General features: G+C 42.1%; 1 protein-coding gene across 4 annotated transcripts in view; it reads right to left on the bottom strand.

The window, feature by feature from the left end:
• The window catches only part of LOC129726956 (cAMP-dependent protein kinase catalytic subunit 1), a 187990-nt gene that overhangs the window by 89442 nt on the left and 83971 nt on the right, over positions 1-14577 (bottom strand). The window lies entirely within an intron of this gene.

The following is a 14577-nucleotide window of genomic DNA, read 5'->3' as shown; positions in this document are numbered from 1 at the left end:
TGAAGTATAAAGTGTGAAAATAAAGTTTTGGCGAATTTTGTTGAACGCTCCGGAAGCCTTTCGCAACGTTTAGTGAGTTTTTTCCAGGGAGGCTTCTACAATTTGGCGCAGCCGAACGGATTTATGAAGGTAAGCTACAAATTGAAGTGATTTTTTTTTCATACACGCGTATTGCTGCGGTTTGACTTGTTTTGCTGGCTTGAATGGGAAGAAGGGGCAACAGTGATGGAATTTTTACATAAGAGCTGAAATGTTTGAAGGTGGTTTTGTTATATATTGATTTATCGAAAAGCAATGTCGGAAAATTTTGTACGTGAAGTGAGCATACTAAATGTGATGGAAAAGACAAGATGGCGGAGCTCGAACAGACAGTCATCAAAAGATGCGAGTCCGGCTGAAGACCGAAGCGCACCAAACATAACAAAAGATGCGAGGCCGGATGAAAACCGAAGCGCACCAAACATAACAAAAGATGCGAGGCCGGATGAAGACCGAAGCGCACACATATACACATAAAAGATGCTAGGCCGGCTGTAGACCGAAGTGCACACACGCTCAGCAAAAAGATGCAAGCCCGGTTGAAGACCGAAGCACACAAAAAATGCGTTGGTTGGAGGCCGAGGTGCAGTAAAAGGAAAGAAAAAGAAGCGAGTTCGATTAAGGTCAAAGCAAACATTTGTTGGAGAGATATGAAGCGAATACGTGTGAAAAATATTCTGACATGTAAATACTGGCTTGCTGTATTTAACCCGTAAAGACCCGGGACGGAACTTGTTTTTTGAAAATGCTCGTTCTCAGCACTGGAACGGCCGATTTGGGAAAACTTGAACTTTTATTCAAGGAGAATAGTTGCTCTAAGTTTTGGTAAAGGTGCCACCCCTCTGGACCCCTCCCTGTTTTTGTGAGACGCAAATATGTCTGTGTTTTTTTCTAATTTTTCAAACAGATTGAGCAAACACTAGTAATTTTCATACGTATCAATTGCTCCATGTATCAAATCATGTCAGGTGGATGAAATATGGTATGTAAGAGTGAATTGTGGAGTTTTCAAATTATTTCAGTAAAAAATCACAACACTACGTTTTTTCATGAAAAATCAAATAAGAAAATCGTTCTTCAAATTTTAAGCTCTAAATTTTTGAAGTAAGGTCTCTTGAATTTGGCTCTTCAATTTTCAAGCTCTATATTTCTAGAGTAACGTCTTCTGAATCCGAAGATGCTGAAATATTTATTCTAGCATGCACAGATTTAGAGAAAAACGAGTTTGAATTCACTAAAGTACGAGTTCTTATGAAAACTTGATTTTCGCTGAATCTGTGCATGCTAGAATAAATCTTTCAGCATCTTTGGATTCAGAAGATGTTACTCTAAAAATATAGAGCTTGAAAAAAATTTAAACCTACCGTGAGAGACTGAAAAAATTAGGTTTCCATGAAAATACGTACTTTGGTGAATTTAAACTGGTTTTTCTCAACATGTTTGCATGCTAAAATAAATATTTCATCACGTATGGATTCAGGAGATCTTACCGCAAAAATGTAGAGCTTAAAATTTGAAGAACGGTTTTGTTGTTTGAATTTTTATGAAAATACGTAGTTTTGTGATTTCGTACTGAAATAATTTGGAAACTCCAAAATTCACTCTTACATATCATATTTCATCCACCTGACATGATTTGATACATGGAGCAATTGATACGTATGGAAATTCCCAGTGTTTGCTCAATCTGTTTGGAAAATTAGAAAAAACACAGACATATTTGCGTCTCACAAAAACGGGGAGGGGTCCAGAGGGGTGGCATCTTTTTTTAAACTAAGAGCAACTATTCCCCTTGAATAAAAGTCCAAGTTTTCCCAAATCGGCCGTTCCAGTGCTGAGAACGAGCATTTTCAAAAAACAAGCTCCGTCCCGGGTCTTTACGGGTTAATCAGTACAAGTGCTAGCCTATTTCCTGTTTGATTTACTTGCTGGCGTGGAAATGAGAAACTAACAGGGTGTGGTAATTATGATGCAGGTAAAAGTAAAGCAGATGGAGAAGTGAATGGTAGAAAGGATCAATAATTTAATATTTTCAAAATCAGGAAACGCGACTAAATAGTTGTTTACGAAAAAATTTGAGTTGAGATGCAGAATTCAATCGTTTATCGTTTATCGGTTGAGTTTTGAATTTTTTTTATACATGTTCATTTCAGATGGACCTCGATAAGCATTGCTCTATGGAACCTTTCAATGATGCCGTTGATACGTCAGATGTTCGCCGCGAATGGGAATAATGGCTGAGGTCATTCGAACTTCTACTAGAACTAAAACAAATCCATGATCAGCATGAGTGGTTCTCATGCATGCGCGTGGCGGCCGAGGCCTTCAACGGATTTATTACAATTTGAGGCCGGTTCCTGGTGAAATTACTCCCGAACCAGCGAGAGTTCCATTTGCCCCTCAGGAGACCCCAGAATGCGATAACGCGGTTAAACGTCTGAATAACTTTTTCGTCGGCAAGCGAAACGAGAGGGTTGAACTAGAAGTCTTTCAATCAATGAAGCAATCCTCTAATGAGTCGTTCAATCATTTCATTCTCAGACTTCGCATGCAGGCCGCCCGATGTGACTTTCGTGATCGCGAGGAGCAAGAGATCTTGCAGCAAGTCACAATGGGTGCACAGGATGAAAAAGTTGAGGACAAAGGACTTGAGAACATGATGGGTCTCGATGAGTTGATGAACTACGCTATCAACCGAGAAATCCTGATGAAACAAAAACAAAAAGCGCATCCATTCAAGCTTGAACTCGAGGCCTGTGGTGTTTCCGTAGTCAAGCAGATGTGGGACCGAAAATTTCAAACCAAATGAGGTTCACTCGGAATGCCGTCTGCCAGAGATGAAAAGTATGGGGAAACTAGCAGCCGCGGTAGAAAGGAATTTTGACGTTGCGGTTCTTGGAACAGTGATTCTGAACGTTGTGCAGCCAGAAATTCTCGGTGCAACAATTGCCAAGTAATGGGGCATTTTGCCAGGAAATGCTGGAAACCACGAAACACACAGTTGAAGGCCCGCAGCACATGGAAACGTACCGGTGTGGAAGCCAACGCGCTTCGGGAAGAAAACTACAGCGATGAGGGAACGTCACGCCATCACCCGACGTTAGATGAGTTGGCCAAGGTAAAATAACCTCAAGCGATTCTTATATGCAAGCAGCGAGCCTTTGCGTGTTCTAGCAATTTTTGAGGCGTAGATTTTTGTGGATGAAACCAAACCCAAAAATTACGCCGAGTTCTTTGTTATCGAAGGATCCCAGAAATCACTTCTTAGTAAAAGAACGGCGGAGGATTTAAAAGTTTGAAAGTCCAAAACATTGAGATTAAAGTGAATCATTCCCCAAGTTCCCGAATGTTCAAGTGAAATTGACGATCGACAGGCATATACCACCGAGAAAAATAGCCTACTTGAGAATTCCGGTAGCAATGGAGGAGAAGGTAGATCAAAAGATATTGGAGATGCTGAATAGCGATGTGATTGAACCAGTCCAAGGTCCCTCGGAATGGATATCACCCTTAGTTGTAGGGCCGAAGGGAAAGGATGACATAAGATTGTGCATCAACATGAGATATCCCAATGAGGCGATACAGCGCGAACACTATCCATTACCAATGATCGACACATTTCTCAATAAACTTCGAGGATCAACTGTCTTCACGAAGCTTGACATCACATCCGCTTTCCACCATATAGAATTACACCCTGAGTCTCGTGGAATAACTACATTCATGACAAGTAGAGGGCTCATGAGATTTAAGCGGTTAATGTTCGGTATAAACTGCGCGCCGGAAATATTCCAGCGGGTAATGTCGGAGATGCTGGCTGGTATTGAGGGTGTGATTGATGATGTGGTGGTGGCCGGTAGAACCAAGAAGGAACATGACGACCGACTGCAGGAAGTGTTGAGTGTTCTGAGAGACAACAACGCAATGTTAAACAAAGCGAAATACTTGATTGGTGTACCCGAGCTCGAGATCTTAGGATTCAAAGTGAGTGCAGCAGGTGTTGCCGAACCCACTGTGCAGTCGTCACCGGTTGTCAGTGAGTCCCGGTCACGCATGACAGACTACCAACACAACGGACATAGATCAGAGGATTAGCGTCAAATGATAGCGAAAGAATCTATGGGATAGAGCAAGGAGAAAGCTAAGAGAGTTCAATTAGAATGGTCATGCAAGGAAGATAGAAAAAATTTAGTTAAAGGAAGAATCGTTTAAAAGTGCTAAATCTGTTGAAACGAAAGGTAGGAGAGGTGGAGATTTAGATGGTATTCTACTTTAAAATATAAATTGTTCTCAATAGGCTCAGCAGAAGATTTAATAAAATTAATATTCGCACATTCCGCGTAACCGAAGAACACCAAAATGTGAGTTACAAAATATATAATTAAATCAGGCTTATACAGAGTAATAAACTTTCAGCTTTGAAGCTGCAGTTAAACGCACGCTATCAGGGAGGTGATTTTTTGCATCGCGACACCGAAAACTTCCTCAACAAAAATCTTCAAAGATTTTGTGGTTAGATCATCAACGTGGTCGAGTGAGATGAATCCAGAATTGGAGAGTAAATGCATGCTATGCAACCAGCCGGACGGGGCTGACGACTTAGTACAGTGCGACAAATGCGACGAGTACGTGCATTATTCGTGTGCTGAAGTAGGAGATTCGATTGCCGATGAGGATCGGAGTTTCACCTGTAACAGGTGCGTCGAGATCGACGAAGTAGTTACTAATTCGTCCCGCCGGACTAGCATACACTCCAATGCAACAACGCGCAGCAGCGCAAGAGCAGCCCGCACGGCGCTAAAGTTACAGCAGCTAGATCTGCAACGGCAAAGCCGTCTTAAAGAGCTCGAAGAAGCTGAAAAGTATCAGCAACTACGACGAAAAGTAGAATTAGACTTTGAGCAGCAACGTTTCGACGTGTTGGAGGCACAATTACGCGAAGAAGAGGGCGCCGCTAGTATTAGGAGCAGAGTTAGCTCCAGAGTGATTCGGGAGAATACCAACCGTTGGCTCACCGTCACGAGTCAGACTGAAGAACAGGGAACAACGTCCACTAGACCAGCCGCCGTTTCGACTCCAGGGGACGATTTCATTAATCGTCTACTCGAACCAGCGCTGAAAACTCCAACTGGACATGGTGCGACAGCCGACGTTAATGATCCGAAAACAGCACCGACTAACAAATGCACAAATCAGCTACAAGAGCACGACAAAGGAACCACCAACACCAATATCGTGACGTCAAGACTTCCACTCGGTGAGCAGGTCCGTGATCCATCACCATCTATAGCGAGAGTGGTCAATGCAACGCTACAGGACATGGGTTCAACAAGCAATAGAGGTCAGTGTACATTGGACCAGGTGAGATCTAAGTTAAGCAAAATAAATGTCGGTTTACAAACGATAGTTGAATCAAACACAACCAACCGTCCTACACTGGCAGTGCAAGAGTTTAATTGTCAGATAGAAGCTCAGGGAAGAAAAAGTGATGCTGTTAGATCGGAGACTCAAAATAAACTAAGACAGGCTATTGTTTCTCACAATCCTACACATTCGTATGACACAGCTCAGATTTCGTTCCATTCTCTCCCTGTCCCCCCGCCTGAACGTAATCAACAACCACCACCACCGGGACGGTCACCGTCGATATTAAATCCACAGCGAATCACGACACAGTATCTCTCAGTACAGCAACCGATGGTTGCGAACTTTTCTGAACGTGAGCAACCGCTCCCAGCCGATCAGCAGATTGAGTGTGGTGTCTCAGCTCCTAGATCAGAGTATTTTCGTCAATTTTTGCAACAACAATGCCGTGGATCGCATATGCCAGTTGCCTCTCAATCGTCTGAGCAACAGCAACGTTATACGCAAGCGCCGTCGGTGCTTTCGCAGCCACCAGGCTATCAGCTGTTTCAGGTGCCAAATGCAGTGGGATCGGTAGCGCCCGGACCGTCGTCGGTTAATTTTCCACCTTCGGGATATCAACAGTTTCCGAAGAACCCGAAACCCGAACCCGACCCGTACCCGTCGGGTTCGGGTCGGGTTCGGGTTTGAAAATTTTTGAAAGTGTCGGGTACGGGTCGGGTTCGGGTTTGGTGAAAAAAAAACTTTCGGGTTCGGGTTTGAAAATGTCGGGTTTAGGTCGGGTTTGGATATGAAAACCCGAAACCCGACTATAAAATCTATGAAAATTCGGGTTCGGGTTGGGTTCGGGTTTCATGGAAATAAAATTTTCGGGTTCGGGTCGGGTTCGGGTTTGAACGAAAAAAAGTTTCGGGTTCGGGTCGGGCTCGGGTTTTGACCGAAAAAAAAATCGGGTTCGGGTCGGGTACGGGTTTGAAAAACATGAAACCCGACCATCTCTACTGCTCAGCAGAATGTTTTGATTCGAACATGCAGACCATGCAACTGGACCTACCGCCCAACAATTAGCCGCTCGTCAAGTAATACCAAGAGAGTTGCCAGTTTTCTCTGGTGACCCGCAGGAATGGCCGCTTTTCTTCAGCTCGTTTCGTAACTCAACCGAGGCGTTTGGATATAACGATACTGAAAATTTGGCGAGACTGCAACGTTGCCTGCGAGGACATGCTCTAGAAAGTGTTCGCAGCCGTCTGTTTATTCCAGGGTCAGTTCCCCAGGTAATTACTTCTCTAGAACGGCTCTACGGAAGACCTGAGGTAGTGATTAATTCACTTTTAAAGCGAATGCGGGAAATGGAGAGGCGATGCATAAGTAGAGGCGATGATCTGAAGACTCTAATCAAGTTTGGCATGGAAGTGGGAGATTTGGTAGAGCACATGATAATGGCAAACCAGAGGCAACACGTCAGCAACCCAATGCTGTTGCAGGAAATGGTGGAGAGACTCCCCCCGAATTTGAAGCTACAGTGGGCGTCATTCAAACGTAGTTACCATACAGTTGACTAAGAAGCGTTCAACAATTCTATGACAGAACTGGTAACAATGGCAAGCGAAGTTGTGCTAGTCGTGGATCCAGTGCAGCAGAGTTCAACAAAATCAGACAAAAATAGAAGAGAAAATGCAAAGGAGAGGCTGTTCGTACACCAACAAGCACATCTGGCATCGGATTCGGGAGCAAACAGATCGCAACAAATGTATGCAAGCAAACCTTGCTCACACTGCACAGTGGTCCAGATCGTCGATTTGTGCAAAAACAGCTGTTGTTAGGTTAATAGTATATCTGAGAGATATTTTGTGTTTGGAAAGGCGCTTCTTTTTAGAAAATAAAAATTAGGGTGGCTCCATTTTTAGCAAAAATAGCAAAACTAACTTTTTTGCTGATAAAGATACGGTTCTTTTTAGTTCAGACGCAGACAGACGTCCAAGCTGAGTTCCAAACTTGTGTAAAGATTTTTGTAGTAGCAATTCGTAACCAGATAGCGCTACCAGTGACGCCAGCCTCATACACCAGCGAAAAAAAATGTATTGTAGCGATAAGGTCACCAGGCGGCGCTAGTATACAAGTGATTTATAACGCAATTCTCTTTGAAAATTTACACGGAATTTTCGATCAATTTTGTTCTTGCTTAGACGTCTGTCTGTGGTTCAGAGGAGTTGTAGATCCATTTATTCTAAACAACTTTGCCGAAGAAAGCTAGTCTCAATCTTGCGTACTTTTCGCGGTATGATGAATTTAAGATAGCAAGTTAGGGTGTCGCTGAAAAATCTAGTTTTTTCGATGTAACTTTTTTATTTTTGATTCTATCAAAACTTGGTCTTCAAACAATTTTTAGGTCCTCTTGAGGTGCATATTTTCTCTGAATACTTGAAAGCGCTATCTCATTCACAAGAAAAGTTATTAGGTTTTTCCCTTTCAAAATACGCCCTTTTCAAATGTTTGTATCTAGTTAAATAGCAAACACAAACTAAAACTATTGATTGCGTTTGAAAGGTCGTACTTTTTTGTATATAATATCTAAAATTTGGAGGGTGGATATTTTTCTATCTCAAATAAATCCAATTTGAACTCTGCGTTTTTGGTTGGATTTCGCGATACATGTCACATGCATGCTACTATTTTTTTTTTATTCTTTGTATTTGATCGGTCTATATCACTAAACTCTAACGTAAGTTCATAATAAATAACGTGTTTTTTAATAGTTTTATGACTCATGAGAGTTGTTTTCATAGAAGTTTGGAAAACTCAACAGTATATTTTTATGTTCTGTTTGTGTTGTGTTTTCAGCATGGTGTGCATTACTTCAACACTAAATGCAATGTGTTTTCTGATTTCTTTTGGCGTAAACGGTTTGAATTTGAATTTGTTTCGTGCTTCCTGTGCCTCGTCGTTGCACAGTCCAATTGATAGAAGCGTACCTATGTAATTTTACGAGAATGTGAAAAAGAACGAGATCTAACAGTTTCACAGAGGCTTAGAAAAAAGTAGGAGGGTGGTATCCAAGACACGACCGCATAGTGACGTAGGACTTCAATAGTTTTATATGTCCTTTTGAGGCTCTGTTCGATTTGAACTCGTTTTACTTCTGGCACGGTTCGATTCTGGCACACATTATTCACATTTTTTAGTTTTCTTGATTTTTTTCACCAATTTAAGCTCAACATCCTCCAGAAAAAAAGTATTTTGGTTCTTTATGTTGCCGAAGCGGATGACCGGAATCGGTAAAATGGTTCCTGTTCCTTAGTTCATAGTTTCATAGTTTAGTTCATAGTTTAGATCATAGTTTCATAGTTGATCATAGTTTAGTTTTCTATTGTTTTTTTAAATATGCTATATTTAGTTATTTAAACAATACTGAGCAAATCAGAGTGTAAAGCTTAAAAATAAACAACGCATTTTATTTGTACAATGCACCAAATTTATATACCCTGCTATCTGCTTTTAACGACACATATAGAATTTTGTTGTCCCCGGCGGCGCAGCGTCTTTCGCGGTAACTGAACAATCATATTGAGTTCGATATTTGTTACTATACCAAACAAGAAGAAGAAGAAGATGACAATTCAAACGGTAATTCGATTGTGTTCCAGATCGTAAAATGATACCTACACATCAACCAAACACGCCTAGCTTTGCGTCGACAACGGCAATGTAGTCTTTACTTGGTTCCGCTGCACACAAAAGAATATCGAGTACTTATGCATTGTTAGACGACGAGTGACCAGCGCTCTGTTCATACTTTGCTCGGTGCAGTACTGTTGCCTGTGCCAGCATGTTTTCTTTCAAGACATCAGTTTTAATGGCATTCTTACAGCAGAACGTAAGACTGTCTGATAGTGGAGGTGGTTACGAACTTTCCGAAAAAGCTTCACCTTCAAGACATCAATTTAGTATAGGCTCATGAAAGCAAACATTAGTTGACCTATTGGGACGGAGAGATTCTGTCAAAATTTTTTCTGCCACTGCTATACAGGATATCACAGCAGGCACTTGGTGTCCACTCATCAAGTCTGTGCTAGGCGTGCTCGCATGTGATTGGTACATTGTTCGTGAAAATTCGACTTTGAAACTTTTATGAAATTTTCACTGTTTAACAATGAATTGATAATGATAACTGAAGAATAAAAAATTGTCGATTATTTTATCAATCTAACGACATATTGATCATTGTGATCCCTCATGTGGTTACATCAGTATTACCGTTTGAAATCTTTCATTCCGACGTTACACCTTGGTTTTTAGTTTCCTCAGAATGTATCTCGATATACTGCGGTTAGACGTAGTCCTACGTCAAAAATATGTTCATCATCATAGCGTATGTTCGATTTTCCCAGTATATGTTTCATACTCCCATTTTATTGTTGATTAACGTTAGGATTACGTAGAAACTCCTGAACATTTCTTCATTGAGGCCTGTGATCTTTGATACTAATTCATATATATTGACAAATCTGCGAGTTAAATTCTGTTATTCTCACCATCATATAGTTAGAAGCTCACTAATTCGCTTTCAACGCATTCCGAATGGCGATTTCTCATGCTTTAAAAACCAGGTTGTCGCTACTCACCACAATGATTTAGCCATAGTTGAACGATAGCTTACTTTCGCCAAGAGTTGCATGAAGCGAATGTAGGCGTGCGAGGGTGACATCCTAAATTTATATTTTTCAGGATCGTAAACGTCACGATCGCTTTTCAATCTTCTTCCTTGACGATGACGTATATAAAAAGTTTCTGAATTTATTTTAGTGAAATAATTCCCCACTTTTTGTTAAAGCTAGCATATAATGCAATACTTTTAGTGCTGAAGTAATGCACACCATGCTAAAACACATGTAGAATATGAAAATATAGTGTTGACTGTTTTTTTTTTTTTTGAAAAAGGCTTCCATGAGTCATCAAACTGTTTGAAAAAACTTTATTTTTTATGATCTTACGTTTGGGTTTAGTGATATAGACCGATCAAATACAAAAAAATAAAAAAATAGTAATTTGCATGTGACATGTATCGCGAAATTCAACCAAAACCGCAAAGTTCAAATTGGATTTATTTGAGATAGAAATATATTCACCCTCCAGATTTTAGTTATTATATGCAGAAAAGTACGACCTTTCAAACGCAATCAATAGTTTTAGTTTGTGTTTGCTATTTAACTAGATACAAACATTTGAAAAGGGCGTATTTTGAAAGGGAAAAACCAAATAACTTTTCTTGTGAATGAGATAGCGCTTTCTAGTATTCAGAGAAAATATGCACCTCTAAAGGACCTAAAAACTGTTGAAGACCAAGTTTTGATAGAATCAAAAATAAAAAAGTTACATCGAAAAAACTAAATTTTTCAGCGACACCCTAACTTGCTATATTAAATTCATCATACCGCGAAAAGTATGCAAGATAGAGACAAGCTTTCTTCGGCAAATTTGTTTAGAATAAATGGATCTACAACTCCTCTGAACTAAAAAGAACCGTATATTTTTCAGCAAAAAAGTTAGTTTTGCTATTTATGCTAAAAATGGAGTCCCCCTTATTTTTATTTTCTTAAAAGAAGCGCCTTTCCAAACACAAAATATTTTGCAAATACGCTACAAACCTAACAACAGCTGTTTTTGCACAAAAAATTAAATACCGCTAAATCGACGATCTGGACCACTGTGCACTGTAATCAGAAAGATCACCGAATTGCCGAATGCCAAAAATTTAAAAATTTGAACTTGGACGACAGGTGGAAAGCGGTCAAACGAAAGGGACTGTGCCGAATGTGCTTGATCCCACATCGTACGTGGCCATGTCGGTCCAAGCAAGAATGTGGAATTGAAGGTTGCCGTTTGCGTCATAATTCTCTACTGCATTCGGGAAACAATGTGTCATCAGTGCCAACATCCACCCACCGCAACATTGCTCATCAACATCATCACTCTATGACGTCTTCAGCCCTACTTCGATACATCCCTGTAACACTCTACGGAAATGGGAAGAGCTTAGATATTTACGCGTTCTTAGATGATGGATCATCAACGACCATGTTGGAAGCTGAAGTGGCGAGCCTACTGGGGGTAGAAGGACCCAAGGAGCCGCTGTATCTGTGTTGGACAGGAGATGTGGTCAGGATGTAAAAGGAGTCACAGCGCGTTGAATTCGCAATCGCAGGAAAGAACGATGGGAAACACTATCCATTAAAAGCGAGAACGGTGGGACAATTAAAATTACCCAGCCAAACGGTAGATTGCGAGGAACTATACGAGCCTCATCCGTATTTAAAGAAAATACCGCTTAGCAGTTACACTCAAGTTACTCCCAAGCTTATCATCGGAGTAGATAACGCTCAGCTAATTAGTGCCCTTAAAAGTAGGGAAAGCGGTCAAGGAAGGTTGATTGCCGTGAAAACACGACTGGGGTGGTGTTTATACGGACGACACGCAGCCCATGGAAAGTTTGTAGAGAACGTGAATGTAAATGTGGAACGTTGCGAACATGATATCGAGCTGCACGACCTATTCAGACAGTTTTTGGCAATCGACGAAGCGAACATCCAGCGAAGTATGTCATCGGAAGAAAATAAAAGAGCGTTGAGGATACTTCAGGAAACCACCCGAAGAGTTGACGGGAAACTGGAGACTGGACTACTGTGGCGTTATGACGAGCCCTGTCTGCCAAACAGCTATCCTATGGCTGTACGGAGAATGGAAGCTTTAGAGAGAAAGCTGTCCAAAGATTCGCACCTTCATCACAAAGTGCACCAACTAGTGGCAGAATACATAGATAAGGGTTACGCCCATCGAATAACACCAGAGGAGCTCAAGTTTACTGAACCAAGTCGCGTGTGGTACCTACCACTTGGGGTAGTGAGTAACCCACGCAAACCGGGAAAAATCAGACTAATCTGGGATGCGGCGGTGCGAGTCGATGGCGTGTCTTTCAACGACATGATGCTGAAAGGACCAGATATGCTGACCGCTCTGCTTACCGTATTTTAACGCTTTCGACAGAAACGTGTGGCATTCAGTGGAGACATACGGGAAATGTTCCACCAGTTTCTGATTCTGTCGAACGACAAGCAAATGCAGCGATACGTTTTCAGAGAACAACGAGGACAACCCCCACAAATATTTGTGATGGATGTCGCTACGTTCGGCGCGGCCTGCTCACCGTGTATTGCACAGTATCTGAAAAACAAAAATGCGGAGGAGTACGCAGCGCAGTTTCCCGAGGCAGCAAGAGCAATCGTTGAAAACCACTACGTGGACGATTATCTCGATAGTGTGGACTCGATAGAAGAAGCGGTGAAGCTGATTCAGGAAGTCAAATACGTTCACTCTATGGCAGGTATGGAAATAAGAAATTTTGTCTCGAATTCCATCGAAGTGTTGAATGTTTCGGGGAAAACAGTAAGGTTGATAAGAAGTCGATGATCTTAGAAAGAAATGTCGAAAGAGTGCTGTGTCTGGTATGGAAACCTTCAGAGGACGCCTTTACATTCGACAGTACTCTAAAAGATGAACTACGAGGTTTGGTGAGTGGACAATTAGCATCTACTAAACGTCAAGTGCTACGAGTGATTATGTCGATGTTCGACTCGCTGGGACTTGTGGCGCATTTCTCTTCAAATACAAATACAAATACAAAACGCACATGCCTGCGTTGCGTACCTCCACAGCGACACGAATGGAGATATTCGGTGTAAGTTTATAGAAGCGAAAACTAAGGTGGCCCCGTTGAAACCAGTTTCAATACCTCGTCTGGAGCTACAAGCGGCTTTGATCGGTTCCAGAATGCTGGGAAATATATGTAAGGCGTTGACCATACCAGTGAATGCGAGATACCACAGTTCTTGCGTGGCTAAGATCTGAAACTCGACGTTATCATCAGTTTGTTGGATTTCGAGTTGGAGAAATATTGTCCACAACCACCGTGGAAGAATGGCGAAAAGTTCCATAAAAAATCAATGTAGCTGATCAAGCCACGAAATGGGGGAACGGGCCCAGTTTTGATCCAGAAACATGCTGGTATACCGGACCAAGCTTCCTAAGGAATAAGCACCAAACCTGGCGAGAACCAACAGAAAAAGAATTTTCAACAGAGGAGGATCTTCGAGCAGTCTTTCTCTTCCATCGAGAAGTGCCGGAGCCGCTAATAAAAACTGAACGATTCTCTAAATGGTCGAGACTTCTTCGAGCAGCGGGATACGTGTTGAGAGCTGTTGGAGTATTCTATGGGTCGAGGATAAAGGGTCCTTTGACGCAGGAGGAGTTGCAGAGGGCGAAAACCTTGCTTTGGCGACAAACGCAGATGCAAGAGTATGCAGATGAATACGCGACGCTTCTGTACAACAAAAAGCATCCAGAAGCAGATCGACAAATCGTGCGCGCTGTATAGGCTGTTTCCGATACTAGACGATGAAGGTGTCCTTAGGCTGAATAGCCGCATTATTGCGGCTCCTATGCTTCATAGGGATACAAAATACCCTATCATTCTCCCCAAGGATCAGTGGGTGACAAAGTTACTGGTAGAAAGCTATCACGTTCGCTTTCTACACGGAAATCACGAAACAGTTGTAAACGAGATCAGACAACGGTACTGGATTCCTCGGTTGCGTGTTGTAGTAGCGAAGGTCGCCAAGCAATGCCAGATCTGCCGGAATGCGAAAGCAGTGCCACAGGCTCCGGTTATGGCACCGCTGCCTGAAATTCGACTGACCGCTTACATACGTCCATTTACACACACTGGGGTAGACTACTTCGGACCGGTACTTGTGAACGGGGTCGAAGTCTGGTCAAACGCTGGATCGCATTATTTACATGTCTGTCTATCAGAGCAGTACATTTAGAAGTCGTACACAGCCTGTCCACCCAGTCATGTGTGATGGCTATTAAGAGGTTCGTGGCGCGCAGAGGGTCACCGGAGACATTTTTCTTCGACAACGGAACCAACTTCGTCGGGGCAAACAATCTTCTGCGCGAACAACTCCGTGGAATTTATGATCGCTGTGCCGTGACATTTACCAACTCAGCCACACAATGGTTATTCAATCCACCACTTGCGCCTCACATGGGAGGACCCTGGGAGCGCTTGGTCAGATCAGTCAAGACGGCAATGGCCGCAATTGCAGATCACCCACACCA

Source organism: Wyeomyia smithii, chromosome 3 (assembly GCF_029784165.1).
Source record: "Wyeomyia smithii strain HCP4-BCI-WySm-NY-G18 chromosome 3, ASM2978416v1, whole genome shotgun sequence".
Classification (NCBI taxonomy): Eukaryota; Metazoa; Arthropoda; class Insecta; order Diptera; family Culicidae; genus Wyeomyia; species Wyeomyia smithii.
This window is presented reverse-complemented; position numbering and strand designations above follow the sequence as displayed.